At 46.4% G+C, this 18,559-nt stretch overlaps 1 protein-coding gene across 1 annotated transcript in view; it reads right to left on the bottom strand.

The window, feature by feature from the left end:
- sema6bb (sema domain, transmembrane domain (TM), and cytoplasmic domain, (semaphorin) 6Bb) overlaps positions 1-18,559 on the bottom strand; it is a 145,697-nt gene that overhangs the window by 122,737 nt on the left and 4,401 nt on the right. The window lies entirely within an intron of this gene.

Consider the following 18,559-nt stretch of genomic DNA (forward strand, 5'->3'; position numbering starts at 1 on the left):
GTATAGGGGTGGGATTTAATAAGTTTTCTTCGTCCCACTCCTTTTTCAGGCAATTTTTGTTTTTTGTTTTGTGTATTTTATGTTCAATATAGGTATTTGTTGTGCCTGAAAATGAATAAATAAATGAAATGAATGAAATGAATTATTTCAGAAATAGCCTCCAGCCTCCTGTAATCTTAAATAATGACAGTTTGTTTTTACCGAGAGCAGAACAATCCAAATGCTTGCTCACTCACTGTTTTAAATATGACGTGCTAACAGGCGGCCTCAGACCGGACAGAGTTTGTTGAGAAATGAATTTAAATAAAATAAGGGAATTAGGACAGTTTCTGTCTTTAATGCGTCTTTAATGTGATTCTTGGGCTTAAACCTCCGATTTGTTCCACTGAAAGTAAGTCCGGGATGATTTCTATAAATCAGGGACAAAATGATGCGTGACTTTGAGAGACAGTCTCATGCTCTGCAGACTGACTGAACAAATAAAAGGGATATTTTGCGAAATTTTTTACAGCCTAAAACGATTTCAAGTTCAAGCAGGTATGAAACTCTTCTTTTTCAAAGAAAGCCAAACCCTCCTTGTTTATTACCCACGATTCCACCTGCCTGCCAGCCGCTCCTCACGCTCAACACTGGCTTCTGAGCGAGCCGACGGGATGCGCGATTTCTCCGGCTGCACCGGTGACAACTTGTGTTTACTCCAATCGCATTCACTGCGTGAGGGAGACGAGACGGAGGGAGGCGACGTGAGGAAATGGAGCGGCGTCGGATAAACGGTCAGGGGAAAGACCGACGCGCGGACAGAAAGACAGGCCGAAGAAAAGAGAGGTGGTGGGTGCATCATTGCTTGGCTAGACTGTGATTAGGCACATATCTGTGGAGGACGTGGTGTGGCTGTAGAGAGAGAGAGAGAGGAGGGAAAAGAGGTTTTGGTAACCATCATCTTGGAGATCAAAGGCCTGTCTGCTTATTCCGCCTGCAGCCCTTCTCTTCATTTTGGACGAAGGGAATAGGATATTGGGAGGGAGGAGGGGGTCTGCGTCAAGCAGCTGAGAGCAAAAACTACTTTTCCTCGCTCACTTTGCTCTCCTCTTACATCTGTCCTGATGCTGTCTCTCTCATTATCAACAACCTTCTATCAGACTCTTGACACGCATGCAAAGAAAGCACAAACAGAATCACAAACACGCTGCACACGCACGCACACAGAAAGATGGAGGTCTGCAAGAGAATCATGGAGTTAATGAAGCGGCGGTCACCCACAAAAGCCCGGGCGAGTCAGTGATGTGACCTTGATCTGTGTGACTCACACAGACCACTTTGGCCAATCGTCTCCGCCATCACCTCCAGCATTCCCTTCAATTTATTCTGTCCTTCTCTCTCCTCCACACACGGAAAGATAAAGGGCTTCCCCTTCTTAACCTGAAAGAGGGATTAAAGGGTAAAAAAAAAAAGAATCATAGATATAGTCTCTGTAATCTTCAGGATTTCAAAAAAAACTTTTCTCAGCAAAAAGTTTCTCCCTTGACTTTGACTCCTCAAAACCGCTGTTGAGCATGGGTCTGCAACCGCCTGCACATTTTTAGCATTCATCTCAGACTCAGTTAAAAGTCCAAAACACCACCAGCAGACCACAGACGATGGCAAACAGCACCGACGGTGGGAGAGAAGGAGCGAAGAAAAGGGGGGGTGAAGGATTGACAGAGGTTCAGAATGGATACAGATCCTGCTTAATTTAGGTTCAGAGTCATGGCAGCATGGGAATCAATCATGACAGCTCTGTATCATATCACAGAACAGACAGTGTTGGCTATCGTGCTTCCCCCGTGGCCTGGAAAAGCCGCTGGGAATGCCAAAGGGGGAAAAAGTGTTTGCAGTGACTCGCTCGATTTAAATGCTAATATTAAAGTTAGCTTATGGATTTGGAATTTTAGATGTCGCGCTGCAGGTGAGACCCGTCGCTGCACGTTCGCGTAATTTAAGTGAGATGCAGAGAGACGGGCAGATGGGGGGAGGGGGTTCAGGGCTAAGCGACAGCAATCGAGAAGGGTGGAAGTGGACGTGACGCCTCGAGCTGAGCTTCCCTTTCTCCTACGCAGCCTCCCATATATCTCACTTGTGACATGACGTGTGGGAAATGTAAGAGCTGCTGTGTAAACATGACCTTTGACCTCTGCTTATCCAATATTAAATTGGAATGACAGTCGGACGGCCCCTCCCACCTCAAACCTGCGGCGCTAAGAGGAGCCATCAGGCCATCTTGAGCGAGGGTCACGGTAGACGGAGAGGGGAGGGACTGAGGTCTCCCCGGTCTTACAGCCTGACACACGGCTAAATTAAATGCTCCTCAGAGACGCCTGGATGTTTCTGGGTTTGCAAACATCCCGAGAAGATTGTTTTTCCCAGCAGAGACAAGAGCAACAGGAAAATCCTCGGAGTTTCATTCACAACCTCACTCGGGAAGAACTGTTGTTGTAGAGGAAGTCTGGGAAAAGGTGGGTTATCCTGTGCCTCGGTAGTATGTGCTCACTGTCGAACCCCTGGCAGTTTGAGGCTGATTTGGTTTCTTTAATGAGAAATGATTCTGCCCTCGGGGAATTGTACTAACTTTGTACAGGAGAGAGGGAGAGGAGTAGGGAGGTTAAGTTAACAGGACAAATGGGAGTCATATGTACTGTTGGGCTGTGCGGCCAAACAAAACACACGTTAGGGAACTTTGCGCAACAGCGGTTCCCTGTCCTTTGGCAGTGCAGTAAAGTTTCTCTCCCCACACCTCTGAACCTCGTTGGACCGCCAAACAAAATTACCCCCGTTTTGAAAGCCCACAGAGCAGCATCAGCTCTGCAATCCTGCTTTATCGCCACGAGAAGACGGCGTCATGGACAAACAAATAAACTTTCCTTTCTGCAGCATCCACTAAGTTAAGTGGGGTTTGGACCCAAGGTGCCTTCTGATAGGTCAATTAGGATGGCCGATGGCCAGCAGCAAAGCCGGCGTTTGATTCCTAGACATCTGTTTTGCGTGCGGAGACCTCCTAATTGTCAGAGTTAAATGTGATGCAAATTCCTAATCGCATGCCAGTCTAATTACTGTAACTCAATCAGGAAGAGTCAACATAACTGCCTACATAAAAATCAATTACAGAGTTAGACTGTAAATATGTGCTGCAAGAAATCATCTATTGTTAGCGGCTCTTCCCAGATAATGGCCTGCTTTCAGTAACTAGCTGGGTGGCTAATGGAGGCTTAAGTTGCTGAGCCACGAATAAGCCAAACTAGTGCAGGAAATTCACATAATAAAAACACTCGAAAGTGAACTTATTCCAGCTCTGTGAGCGGCTGTTTATGTCTTTGTCTCACCTGAGTGGTGTTTAATAAAGAAAAGGGGCCGTATTTAAAAGCACTCACATCCTGTCAAACTCCCCACAGCTGGAGTGTTTGCATTTCAACTGTAAATTGCACTGGGACTTAAGTGGGGATGTGATAGATGCCCAGCGAATAGAAAAGGAGCCCTGCAGTGAAGCACCCTCTGCCAGCCGCTCTCATCTCCCACGGAGAGGGCAGGGTGCCATCAGCAGATGCTCTGACGCGTTCGTGAGGCGACGCAGAGTTAAATGAGATCGGCAGAGGGGCAAATAGTCACACGGCATCTTTGTCTGTCCCTTTTCTTTTCACCTCAGAGTGTAGTGATAATTAACCGAAGCCTCGCTGCGGTACGCAGATATGTCACGTTTTGGTTTCGTGTGTTTTTGTGTCAGAAAGAGCGAGAGGCACGGCACATTTCTAAATGCGTTTTTCAGAGCCGGGCTCTAAAGCGAGTCGGCTCAGAGCGACGGAGGAGAAGTGAAAAGACTTGAATCTGTTGGATGCAGAGTATATGTCATTATCAGTGGACACTGTGTACAGTAGACTGCTTTAAAGAGGTGGGGCCAGGCTGTGATCTGTCTGCACTTGGCAGGCCAAGACACTATGTCTCCCTGAGAATTAAAATCAAGCTATTCAAGCACCCGGGCACTCGGGACCTGCTTTGTGCTCTGTTTTATGCCACTTTAATATACAACTGACAGCGAGAAAAGCTAAAGGCGGAGTGAAGGAGGAAGCTGTGTGTGAGGAGAAAGCCGAGTCTAGGCGCTGTGGGTGGTGGTTGTGTTTCTTTGCACATTTGTGTTTGCAGTGAAATCTAAATTTTTCCTTCTTCAAAGCTGACCTTGTTGTGAAAGCAAAAATAAAGTCACAGCATTTCTTTCTTTTTTTCCCCAAAAGTTTCCCAGGATTAAAAGGTTTTCACTCCAATTCACTCGCTGGTATTTATATAGCACCAAATCCCAGCAACAGTCACCTCAAACTGCTTTATGTTGTAAGGTAAAGACCCCACTTATTTGGCGACAGTGGGAAGGAAAAAAACCCCTTTTATATGTGGAATGAGACAAAATCAGTACAGAGTCGAGGAAAGCATGGAAACCCCAGTAATCACATCTTTAACAGTCAAATTCAAAAACCTGAAACCTGATCTGTTTCACTTTACCTGCAAGCAACACTGACGCTTCAGAAAATGCCACATTATGCTTTACAGCAGATCCATTTTATTCTATTGACGCACTCAGAGATGGCTGACGGATGACACGCCCATGCCCTCACCCTTGTAATATCATTGCTTAATCTCCTTGGTAGCAATTACTTCTGAGGGGAACAAAAGCCAGCGCCAGGTAGCTATTACTGACATGGCAGCTTAATGAACAATACAGCCTCCTTTTCTATAAGGCCAATTTGCACAGCTAACCTAACAACACCCTGTCTAATAAAGGAAAATGTTTAGATCAGCAGACATATACGGCAGTCAGGCAAGCACGAGGTGAAAATCTCATGATTTAAGACGCAATTGAGCCGTGGTGGCAAAAACGCACCGAGCGTGGGCGAGTGAATAGGTTAAATAAGGGGGAAAAATATGGAGAACAATGCAAAGTGCACAGGAAGTGATTAAAAAAGGGTGGAAGCGCATAGGCTTAAAGCTAAGCACAAGCTAACTATGTGAAAGAGGCACTGTGGCAGAAACGGATGGATGAGAAGAGACGGGGCAAATAGGAGGGCAAAGCTAAAATGTCAGGGCACGGGGAGTCGGCGATGTATGGCACCAGGAAGGCCAATTGTGTGCAGCCGTGAAGGGATAAGAGGTCACGGGATGTCTGCACAGTCTGCAGCGTGTGTGCTGGAGTCAGCAGTGACACAGCACTAACCTCCCCCCACATGGCATTATCTGTCTCCCCAAAACCACAGGACATTGCTCAGAAAATACAGCTGTAAAAAAAGAGACAAGACAGGCAGACAGTGGGGCGGATAAAACACACAAGGTAGAATGGCAAAAGGAGGAGACATGAATTTGAGAAAATTGCCATGAAAAATTAAGATACTAATTACGATGGGAAAAAAATGTTAAAAAGATTGAGACAAAGTGTTGCTTTTAAAACAATTACGCACCGCCTTCCTTCCCGAGTGAAAATGAGGCCCGCAGACTGAAAGCGAGAATAAATGAGGCGGTGGGGAAGCAGTTGGGGTTCGTTTGGGGAAGGTGTGGATGTTAATCGTTTCCACCATCGGTTTATGAGAACCCAGCACGCTTTGTCTGCCCAAGCTCCTGTGTCGTCTATTTGCTGCGCTCGTCAGCCGCCTTGTTGCATAAAAACAGCCTCACAGGCAGGGAGACATGCACCTAAACACCAGTGTGTATATTTCTCTCAGGAATTGCATTGCGGAGGAGCGACTACAACAGCCCAAAGCCACAGGGAGTGTCTATAAATGCAAAGCGTGGCGACGAAATCCCCACAAATGACAGAAAATATGCAGAAACATGAAGTCAAAGAATCGGCTCTTGATAAGGTAGACTTCTCATCTTTCCGTAAAAATTTCCCTCCCGCCTTTCAGTGTCGATAAGCCTTTGTTGCTGGGAGAAAAGCAAACAGCCTGAAACTACCTGCAGGATTTTTCTCTCCAGAGTTTCTCCCATGGGGGGGAGAACACGTTCACCTAATTCCTGTTTATCAGCCCAGAGAATCACTCTCAGTCTTCTTGGTTAATTAACTAAGTGGTGTCTCTAGGCCCTGTCGCCGCTAGGTGTCAAACTCTATCAAGCCACCCAAGTGTCTCAGACACTCTAACTTCAGGGAAAGCGCCCCTGGTCTTGTGATGATAATTGCAGAAGCAACAGGGGAACGAGAACATGCACAGGCTGAAACGATTACAAACATACAAAGGGGGGACGTGGCTTTCCCCTTAGCTCCTGTTCTCTCCGTCCCTCACACACATTGATGTTGCTTCCTTTAGTTCTGCTGAATATCTGCATTTTGGCGCCTTTATCTTCTTTCTCCTCTCCTCTGTGCTAATTTCGTGGCCTGCTACTCAAAGCTCTACTGTAACTGGGCTTGGCCTTCTTCTAAACTCCAGCAATCTTTCCCACTTACTCGGGCTTTTCTCCTTCACTACATCATGCTGTTCTCCACTGCTTCAAATTCTTCAATTTGCCCTGCTGGGCCTTGGCAAGAGGCAGCCACGCTCTTCCTCTGACCAAACTTCGATTGGCCCACTTCGAGCTCTCACTCTAGGGTCATTTATTTCTTTCTTTTCCTGGCATGCACCAAGCTGCATTCTTCCAAACGCACTTATGCAGCAATGGAAATCATTTTGGAAGTGGCCCAGGCCCTTCTCCTTTTTTGTACCCCAGCTGACGCCCACAGAGAGAACAAGAAGGAATTGTGGGAGAGGAGAGGGAGGAGAGGAGAGGGTTCCAGGTCAGTTAGACACTCCAGCTCATACACAGTGCACACACTGAGAGACAAAACCAAGTGTTTTGCTTCTCCTGGTCTTCAGATTTGCACAAAGATCGCTCTGGAGAGGAACAAGGCTTCTCTGGCTTTACTGGTCTTCTTCCAGTTGAACTCCCACAGTCATAAGTGAGGGCACATTCACTGACACTGAGCCTGTACTTTCAGTGGAACAGTGAAGCCATCACCTCCTGTCACACTGTCAGGTCAGTCGTGCAGGATGGAGACAAAACACACTGAAACCGGAGCACTGGTGTATCAGACCTGGGATGACTCACATCCTCCCGACATGAACCAAACAACAGCTTAGTTAAAATTTTCCACATCCAGTGGTACTGCTGGTTTTGGCTCAGCATGGTACTGCATTGTTACTTCTACTCGGAGCTGATGCACAGCTACATGTTGCCACCGACTGCTGGCACTTGGGGGGTGGGTTGAAATTATACGTAACAACCAATCACGCGGGCCACTTTTGCTCTTCTTTGAGGCGATGTCAGCTCAGCGTTTGATGAGAAACCGAGTGTTAAAGACAATGAACGCTGTCTCATGCAGCCATTGTCTGTGCTTCTTTCATTCGACAGGCAGCATGCTGCTGGCGTTTTTGAGTACTCAGACTAAGTGTGACTTTATAGCTTCTGTGCACTGGTTGAATTCCCATAATACGGCTAGAGAGCCACACAAGCAAACAGCAATCCAGGACCATAAATGTGCTGAGAGGAGCGCGAGGGGTGGGTGAGGCACTGGCACAACCAGCTAAAAGACATCATAGAAACTCAACTGAAATGATTTTTTAGTATTTCCACCATAAACATATTAAAAACATTCAGAAAATTTAAATTATGAATTCTAGTTAACTAAGGGTTTAGTTGCTGCTTGTCGCTGATCTTAATTCTTACAGTATAATCGAGTCTGTGTGCCGTTTGTAAGAATATCCCATTATAAAAGCAGCTTATGCAACTCGTCATCTAATTATAACGTTTTTATCAATTTAAGCTTCCTGAGGTCCGGTCTTTTTGCAGCCGTGTGTAGGTGGAGGTTGTGCAGAGGCCATATAATTATGCCCTGATTTCAATGGGTTGTCCATGAGAGGGTTGGAGCCTTAAGCCTGATCTGATATTATCGAGGCCTCTCACAAAAGGCACGACCCGTTTTAGGCAGAAACTCTATTACTGCCCAGTTAAAGTGCCAGGCTGAATTTCACATTCTGACACACATCATTACATTAGCAGGAGATCCTGGCCCATTCTCTCAATTCTCCTGGAATAACAGATTTTTGAAGGCTGACACTCTGGCTAGTTTCACTCACCCCCTTCAGGGAATGATTTAACTGCTGATGCTGTTTAATACAAACACCAAGTCTCTCTAATGCAGCTTTCTTTGTCTTTCCTTGGCTGTAACATTTCAGGTGGGTTAGCGGAGGGGGGGTTCTGACATTTAAAGAATAAACTTGACTCTTGCTCCTAAATTTGTCCCCTGCTCTATAAATAAAGCCGGCCCTCGAATGATAGGATCTCTGTTCTATGTTAAGAGTACAGTAATGGTAGGAATTTGCAGTAGTTTACATAAAAGATAAATAACAGTTGAAACTATATATTTGTGGATAAAACACTGGTCAGGGTGAGAATTTCAGTCTTCGTTTCCTCTTCGCAGTATGTTGTGTTCCAGCTGTAATGAAACAGCAGCGATGGCTCTGAGGGTTTGTGCTTTCCTTCCCTCTGAAGCCTGCCTGCATTTTAAACAGTCTCAGCACATCTAATTATAACAAAAATGCCGTATACGTTAAATCTTATTGCTTTTTTCACCCATTCAGGGACACCACTTAGTGGATTCACAACACCAAGAAAGTCATTTTCTACTTATAAATATGGCGTTTTCTCTTTTTTCCCCTTTTTGGACTGTGTGGGGTATTTTATTCTTTTGACCCATCTCACAAACATAGACAATAAAAACAGCCTGCTACTAGGACAACTCTGCTTGTCCTCCCAAAAATCTCTGAATCTGAGTATCTGTGTACAGAATATGTACATGATCTCACATAGGGTTTTGTGGATGGTCTCTGTGGTTATTTCAGTTAAATTCACTGAACTCTGTATGAAGAATGCTTTTAATTAAGATGGTAATTAATGCATTAAAACCTACGACACCATAACCGTCACGAGCACGGAGAAACCGAAACAACGAGCAGGCAGAGGGACACACAAATCCGTCCACACAGGCTCAGTCGCCATCTAAATAAGATGGGAATCCATTTCTGACACAGAATGAGATGTCAAAGGGCTCCTTGCAGCCGTCGGGATGATCTAAGACAAAAATGACTCAATGTGAGTGGGCATTCTGATTTTTCACACTCGTGTGCCAGCAAACGCTTTGCCTCGTTACTCCAAAACCATGGCCCGCTCTTTCCAAGTGCACAATCGGTCACGTTAATGAGATGCACAAGAATTAGAGTCTCAGGAGGGTTTGGAGGAGAAACCGGTTGCCTTGGCCGTACAGCCTTAAAAACGAGCAACCTCTGAACGGGACCGCTGAGACGCCTGACGATCACAACGCCGTGTACCTGTACTCTGAATACATAAAGGTACTTTAGCTCTGAGAGTGCTGTGATAAAATCAGTGTTGTTTCCTTAATCACACTGATGCGGGCTGCTGAGGGAGGTGGACGGAGGTCTGGGACACGCCTAAAAACACGAGATGTGTTTACGAGCAAAGATTGAGGTTATTTCTATTACTAGCCTCCCCTGTGTGTCTGCGTCCCCTGGCACTTGGTGATGAAAGAGAACTAGTTCACCAAAATACAGCGACGACTCTGTGTTCTGCTTTGAGATTTATCACCGTGTTCACTTGCACGGGCACTCCTTAACCTTCGAGTCTAACCGAATATCGACTCCTCGGTGAAAACGGTTGTGTCGGCGAGCGCACGAGTGCTCGCGCTCATGTTGACGTTTCAGGAACTGTGTCTCGTTCTCTCTCTGTCTGTGTCATTGTGTCTCTCCAGGCTCTTCATTAGTTTCTGCCTGGGTACTAATGAGTGATACCTGAAACCTGCCAGTGGCCTCGGTCTATCCCTCCACCCAGCAAAGGGCGGCCTTCGGTGGCAGCGTCTCAACGCTTTTTTCAGAAGTTGGCTAGCTGCCTGCTGGAGCCGGTGGTGCTAAGGTGTATTAATGAGCCACTGAGCCAACCTTGTGTATGTGTGTGTGTGTGTGTGTGTGTGTGTGTGTGTGTGTGTGTGTGTGTGTGTGTGTGTGTGTGTGTGTGTGTGTGTGATGACTAAAGAGTCCTCCGGCTGCCACTCCACATTCCCCCCTCCCCTCCTCCTGATTCCACCATCCAGGGATCTATTCATTTTTAATCAGGTGAGTATCCCAGCTAGAGTCCTTGACTGTTGCCAGAGAAACCACTTGCACAAATACACGCAGAGAAACACACATACACACACACCCAACTCATTTCCCTATCTGCTCTGATTCACACTTTTACATTTGTAATCCTCGCTAATTTGTAATTTTGCTTCTGCGTGCTCCCCTCAAGAGAGAGAAACTAATTTCAGGAGTGAAAAGGGATTATCAGATGCAAACGAAATCTCCCCACCTCTCGACAAAGATACCGATGTAGACAAAAAGTGTCTCAAAGCCTGCTTCATCCTGGATGGTAACTCTCAAGGAAGAAGCAAGTCAACTGCTGCACTTGCAATTACTCCTTATCAGCAGCGGGGAGCGAACTTGACAATAACAAGAAAACGCTGAGCTGTGACGGATCATAAAACACAGGCAGACGTGAGAGCGGAGAACGTAATCGGCTCGATTTGCTTTTTGGGAATTTTGTTTACGTACTAATGTATGAATAAGAGGCCAGGTGCCTAAAGAGAGTGTGTGTGTGTGTGTGTGTGTGTGTGTGTGTGTGTGTGTGTGTGTGTGTGTGTGTGTGTGTGTGTGTGTGTGTGCGCGCGCTCCACATAGAGAGCCGTTATAGCAGAGGAGTGTTATTACATTCATTAAGGCGCTCACAGTGGCTTGCTCTTCTCAGCTGTGTGGTGACTCAGACCTGTCAGACGACTAATTCTCTTCACATTTTTACTTGCCTTGTTGTGTTATTGCCAGACAAAGCAGGGGACCCTATCATATTAACCTACCCACCTCCTACTCTCACACACTCACGCTCACTTTGACTGCAAAAATGAGCCGAAGGAACAATGGAGACACACACAGAAGAGGAAAAGATGGAAGAAGGGGGAAAATGTCTATGCTGGGAGACAGCTGGCTAAAGCCCGGAAGACAGTAAATTAGCCTTCTGATTAGATTTGAAAAGCTGCAAAGGAAATGAACATAATGCACCCAATTAAAAGAAAAGACAGCCATAAATACCGAGTGTCAAGCAGTTGTTATTTCTGCCTTGAATAAAGCTCCAGAGAGTGACAATAACAACAACGCTGTCATGTACTTACCACTCTGGCATCATTTTATGCTGTTACGATCCATATTGCTGCATCTGTCAACTTCACCTTTGATGTCAGAGCTGAATCAAACCAAGTTTGGAGGTGATGAGGAAAAGTAGATAACAAGCCAGACCATAATTGGTCCACATGTCTTTAAAGCCTTGTGTCATGAAAGGGGACAGAAATCCGAACCAGGGCGCAAACACTGGAGCCCCGGAGCTATCCGGGCATTATAGCCTGGAGCCGTCCTCCCATTACGGCCTCAGCCCTGCAGAGCTTCAAAGCCACAGCACTTTTGTGGCCGCAGAGAGGATCCCGGTGCCAGGTGGAGCGGCACGAGCCAAGCCCAGAGAAAAAGAGAGTAAATAAAAATAAAGACTAAATGCTCAAAACGGTGCTGTCCGGCAGGCAAGCGATAAAAACTAAAACCTCACTCAAGGCTAAGTGCCATCTTTAACATTTGGCAGGAGCAGCGCTCACCAGTGTTTCTGTAACTAAGCACTCGGCTCGCACCCTCGGGCTTGAGCAATTAAAGACACACTCACTGAGACTCATCAATAACAGAAAAATTGAAGAGAAAGAAAAATCGCGTTACAAATGAAAGGAATGCTGAGGAGGCAGGAGGTGGATCCGGGAGGGAACTCACTGGCTGCCTGTTTTATAATGATTCGGATCATTTTGCTCTGTTTTTCTTGCTGTTACACCAACAACGTGGAAGCTTTTCCTCTGTTGCAACGCCCTTAATGTTGCATGCTACATGACATATCTCAAGCCTGCAGAGCTGGAGCTCGGGCATTTTCTGTCTTGTTTATTGCTTCGGTTTAAACTCTGGTATCAAGTTTCTTTGTGCTGCTGCTGCAGAAAGCCAGATGAGAGCGTGGCTGGTTTTGAAATGAAACAGAACAAGCGAGGCTATTTATAAGAAGCAAGCAGATAATTGTTGAAAAGGTTAGAGCAGCCACAGCAGGTAACAAGTAGGCTGCGTGTCAGGATGTCAAGGCACCATGGTGATGATGTTGCCAGGTAAGGCGAGGTCAAAAAGAGCAGTTGTTTTAGGAGTTACTGAAGTGGAGCTTTGTCAGAATCAATACACCCAGAGCCTTAAACAAGAAGACAGCGGCCACGTTATCGAATTAGAACCAACACTTCAACATTTCAGCTTTAGTGAAGAAGTACTGCGACTGCATTTATAAGGAAAGAGCACATAACGGCAGCAAAAATGCAATGTTTTCTGCCACACTAACATCACGGAATTGTAAAAGGAAGAGACAGAAACAAATGTGGGCTCAAATATCAAACAGTAGGATTAGAGAAATGTTTGAAGTGTGACATCAAACACACATGAGCATAAACTGGAAAACTATGTAAATGTTTTCTTTGTTTATTCTGTGTCTATATAGAGCAACATTTCCCAGGCTTTCAGAGACAGACTCGCATTCTCAGACAAAGACGCAAAATCGATACAGCAGAGCGAACAAACTGAACCGGGGAACGTTGCGGTCATCGTAACAGACATGTTTAAATACTGTGTTTATTGGACACGTTTGTGGCATAAATACACAAATGAGTAGCAGCGGAGGAACTCATTTATTCACCCATTCATTTCTTTCCTGCTCAAACTCATTCACCCACACATCCGTTCCTTCCTCGCTGTTCTCGTCTGTCGGTGTCTCTTCTGCCTGCGAGCCTCGCTCGGCAACCCGAGAATCCAAGGTAGCCAAACCTAAAGGACCTACAGGGCCGTGCATCATTTAATGACAGAGGCTGAGAGATGCCTGACGGACTGCCAAGTCCCGAGACGTGCTGCGTGAGTCGAGCACAAACACTCCTCCGTAGTGCGGACATGCATTCGCACATGTACCCATCGTCGGCATGTAGGAGGTGTGCGTGCTTGTGTGCGTGTGTGGTTGTGTGTCACGTTGGTCCTACCGAGACAGAAATCTTGCGAGTGTATATCTCGGTGGCGCCATACGGGACAAAGAAAGGGTCCAAGCTCAGGCCCCCCCTGAGTGTGATGATGAGGTAGGAGGATTCAGGATGACACGGTCTAATTTGGAGGTTTAGAGAAAAATCAAGCTATGAATAATGAGAACATGATCATGGACTAAAGGATCTACTGACTGGATATTGCATCAACATTTTTTTTAAAAGCCACCCCTTCTCGTCTTCTGCCCTTGCCTTCCCACAGAAACGAACGTTTGAGTGAACAAGCAAATGAAAGTAAATGCTGAAGCCTGGCCTGAGCTCTGAATGTCACAGTCAGTCACTGCAGCCTCCCTCTAAGTGATGCAGACAGAGCCCCATTCTGATTGCCTCACCAGCAAAGCCAAGGGGTGAAAAACATTTACATGCAAATACAAATGACCCACTAGCTACTGTGTGCACGCTAGCTATGGTATTCTGAATGCACAGCAACTGCAGAGAAACCCGGCATAGAGCCGTTGCCAATCATCAGCTCCATTGTAGCACGCAGGCTTTAGAAGGAGGTGTTATGTGTGTAGGATATCAATTATTTTGCTTTTGTGGCTTATTGGTTTGTTACTGCTATTGTCACTGCTTCTCATATCAAGCGAAATGAATGTTAATGAATTCCGACCAGGACTACTGCATTAACAGATTTGCTGTGAAAAAGCTTAAATCCATAAATCATTTTCCACATAACTCCTCGGTATACAGACCGTCTACCATCCCCACAGAATCCACTCATCTCTGACAGCGGTGGCTAATACCGTGTAATCAACCATCCACTTTCAGCTGGAACAATTGTAATCCATAACCCATCATAACAAACATGCCTCTCTGTCACGCTCAAGTGGTTAAGTACCAGGGGACAGATTGCCGGTGGACGGGCCGAGTCTCCGGGGGTCTTGGACGAGGGGAGACCCTGGCTCTCGTCCTGGCTGTCTCACACGGCTGGGACGCTTGGATCGAGGACCCGCCTGCTGTCATCAGACCTGTTGCCTCCAGATGGGTCCCAGTCTGATTCTGCGATTTCTGTCCTCATCCCGCCTCCACTCCTTATTTCAGCTCTTCTCATCCGAGACATCCAACTCGACCTTGCCTTGATCTTTTCAGCACTTATTAACAAAGCCCCAAATCATCATCCTTTTTGTTCTTTAACCTTGACATTCAGCTTTGTTAGCTCTGTGTGAAGCTTTCATCTCATCTCTCCCTCATTGGATCGACTTCCTTGGCCAAAATCTCCACTGCGTGGGGGTGTTTGTGAGCGCGTGCACACATGCATGACGGTTGGGAGACGAGCAGACGCACCACACAGCAAGACCTCTTTGATTCAGCACAGCAGAGACCCACAGCAAGGCTGTACATTAATTGGTGCTTCTGAGCCATTAATTTAGGCAAGTATGTTGAAGGACCCACTTTGCCTCCACTTTCCAAGAGCAACACAGGCTGAACAAGCCTCCTCTCAAGACCCTTCAACTGTTTTCCACCTCCCCAGCTTCCCCACATACCTTGCAGTGCAGCTCCATCCATAAACCATACCCTGCCCTGCCTCACTCACTCCCCACTCTCTCTTCATTTCACCATTACTGAGCGAGGAGAGACAGCAGGTCACAGTCTCTGCTCCGTCCCCTCCACCTCGCCAACTGCCCTCCGCCCGGTGCCAGCGAGCCATAGTTTTCTTTTTGTTTTTTCAGCATGACTGATTCCCTCAGGTCACCGAGCACATTAAGCTGTTAATTACCTCAAAGCACAAAACAAGTGGCAGCTTGGCAGCACAACGAGACATTAACTTTTTTGTTTTTTTAAAGAGTACAGTCAGAAACTTAAAACCGCGATGCTGGAGAGACCGGAGCAACACGAGCAAAAAAACCCAAAACAAAACAAAAAAGCTGCAGCAACAACAGCCGTAAACAACTCTGTCAGCAGCAGACTCAGACAATGCCGACGTGAGAACACTGATTTTATTTTTGCTCTTCCTCCGCAGCCATAAAACAACCAGATAAAGTCATTTGGGCTGGAAGTTCCCCAAAGAAATGAATCAGCCATAAAACAGCAGCGGGATAATACCAGCCCGGCCCGCAGGGCACGCTTTTTTCAGATTCACGCTGTGCCGATGCGGGAAATGATTCAGGATGTGTGTGACCGGCATCCTCTTCACCGTGTCTGCAACCGCACAGTTGTTAAACTGTGCCTTATTAGTTATGCTCTTCGTTATCATAGCAACCTAACAAGGGAGATCTAGCCAAGGAGGTGTACAACATGTGTCTGTGAATGCTATTATAGAAATGAGTGTTGCTATTTTTATCACATCAGAGAAGAAAAATAATATAATTGCGGCATTGCTGCTGGCACTGAATGTGGTGCTCTTTGCTTTGGGCCTGTGGAGGCTCGTTTCTGAGTGGGAGTCTCAGTCGGCTGGTCGTGTTGTATTTGGGACCAGAGACCCTCATTAGTTTCTTCTCTTGCTAAAAAAAAGGAGGCTCTGTTGACACAGAGACGTCAGGAGTGTGAGAGTAACCCAAAGAGTGTGTATTCATGTCTTTGTGGGGACCAAAAATTGGAAGTTTACTATACTTATGGAAACCAAAATCATGGTCCCCACAAGTTTGAAGGCATTTTTGAGACTCAAAGTGTGGTTTTAGTGACAGGATTACAATTGGGTTATGGTTAGGTTTAGGGTTTCATTTTGCATGGTTAGGGTAAGGGGCTAGGGAAAGCATTATGTCAATTAGATGTCCCCAAAAGATATGAATGCAAAAAGGCTGTGGAAAACACTGAGCTCACACACACACACACACAAATTGTTTATTTGCATCGGGGAAGCAAACACCGGTGTCCATCTTCATCGCGTCTGTCTGCCTCGTCTTTCAGTCCTGGATCGCTCCTGGTTCGGTTTACAGTTTACATGTGACAGTGTCTCTTTCTCACTGTTGCAGATAATGAAAGAATCTGCTGCTCGTACCTTATTCACAAACAGGAAAAAACACACACACACACACACACACACACACACACTCCCTTTGGAGATACAATAAGCCTGTATGGGATGGCAGCTTTGCAATGGGAAGCATCTTCATTCAGCAGCCACTTGGCCTGTAGTGATAGCTGCTGCATTCTTTGTTGCTGCCATACTGCACAACCTCAGGCTTACACAACACGATCTCACTCCGACTTCTTCTCGGGGACATTCTGTCACAGCTAAAGGGCACGGGAAAAATCCTGAAATTAAGACTTTACAAATTCTGAGGAGAAACTGGCTCGCGGCTGCAGATGAGAGCGGCTATACGAGGCAGACTTTTCAAAGAACACTGAAAAACCACTTATTATTGACTCTATCGAGCTTCACTTCTTTGAACACTCATCTACTCTGGCTGCCTCGGCTTATTTGCACTGGATGCATAAGAGACGTGAAGACGGGGAGATGAGAGCGAAAGGAAGACGGGGCTGGAAAAACAAGTGATTAAAAGATAAAAGGGAGAGGGCAGATGATGAGGGAGCAGCGGTGTGTGATTAAATGGCGGTGGTGGTCCCATTGGGCTGTGGGTCTTATTGCATTTTAATGGGGGGGCTGGATGATCTTTGACCCTTTGTGAGGCAGTGGTAACACCTTAGTGCAGATCAAACTGCCAGCCTTGACAAACCCCCAACCCATGAAAGGCAGCTGGGCACTGAGAATGAGGTGTGTGTGTGTGTGTGTGTGTGTGTGTGTGTGTGTGCGCGCGCGCGCTCGCAGGGTCACAAGCAGATGTGTTTATCCTGCTGCTATGGCAACTCCAGCAGTAGCCTTGGGCAAATAACAACAAGCAAAGCAATGTGTGTGTGTGTGTGTGTGTGTGTGTGTGTGTGTGTGTGTGCAGGAGGGAGAATTTGAGATGACAGGATTTTCAAAAAACGAGCAGCATGATTAAATATAAGTTTTCAATTCATACACCTCCTGCCTGCACCCCCACTTTCTCCCTCCCCGGTTGCTGGCCTGCCCCTCAATCATCAGTCCCTTCTTTTCACCTTCTCTTTCTCCAGCTCCACATGCTAAGTGGGAACATTGTTACGGTCAATTTGTCCCATTCAGGGTCCCAGTGGGCAGTGTCCCTGCCCTGACAGCCTGCAGACGGAGACCACACTGCCTGAGAGGCCTTGACATCAAGGTCCAAAGGAGACTTAAGAGCGAGAGGGGGAGGAGGGGGGTGACGAGAGGTAATGGGGGGGGGGGGGGGGGGGGGTACTCTGAAGAGAAAGGAAGAAGAAAAAGAGACCTGGGTGCCGGGTTTAGCATGAGCCCCCCGGACCGTGCAGCTCAATAGTATTTCGTCTTATTTCATCTGTCAGGCTCACACTAGATTGATGTAGGTGGTGAGAGCTTTGCTCCCTCGAAGGATGCTTCGAATAGTTCTGCTAGGCTGGCAAAAACCCAAGAAGATGTATGACAGCCCAAACAAACCTGATGACACGATCTGGATTATTTATTCAGTTTATGAAACCTGACATCAGAAAACAGCACCACTGTCTAACCAACTGGAGTATTCCCAGTATCACTGCAGGTCTTTACTATCTGGGAGAGGGCAATGCCTGGAACTGGTTATCAATATCATTCGAGAAAAATGGCTTGGTGTTGTTGTTTTTTTTTTTTAAACAGGTAGCCCTCATCGTGATGGTGCACACGGATAATCATCTGTGCCCTTTAAAGAACAGATAATAGATGCAGAAGAACAAGAAGAAACCCTGGCAGTAAGGAGGTCTAAGAAGGCTTTTCAAATCCTAGTTTCTAATCACAGATTTCAGGTTTCTACAAATTTCTTTCTGCAGTCAGATGGAATGAATGTAAAAATAAAACCTTGATGAGGTAAGACTTAATGCCGTAACATTTTCCTCAGCCAATCTGGAAAACAACGCTTTGTCTGACTAATCTATGTTTTTGATTTCTATGCTGGAGCAGACCCAGTCTCACAGGTGACGTAACCCCCCCGGCGGGGTGCTGGAGGAAGGTGCAGAAGAGGGATTAAGTCACTGCATAAAGGCACCTGTTATTTTAGCACACAGGGTGCAACACTTGCCCCGAAGCAAGGGGTGCAGAGCGGCTGTTGGTGTCAGAAATGAGGCACAAACAGGGCACCCATTCAAGCCAGGCTGGACAGTGCTGAATCACACTTGTATAGGGCTCAGACACACTGACTCACACACATGCCCTCACAAAGTCCATACACAGGAAGGCAGACACAATATGAAGAACACTGGTCCTTGTGGTTCTCTTTGACAGACATAGACAAACTCTCATTCTGCCTCCCTCTTTGACCTGCACACACACAAACAATTCCCATAACTAAATTGCGATTCCGACTCCAGACCGCGGTGGAT

Source organism: Rhamphochromis longiceps, linkage group LG23 (genome assembly GCF_057381845.1).
Source record: "Rhamphochromis longiceps isolate RC_006_pf linkage group LG23, R_longiceps_female_GT1.1, whole genome shotgun sequence".
NCBI classification, from domain to species: Eukaryota; Metazoa; Chordata; class Actinopteri; order Cichliformes; family Cichlidae; genus Rhamphochromis; species Rhamphochromis longiceps.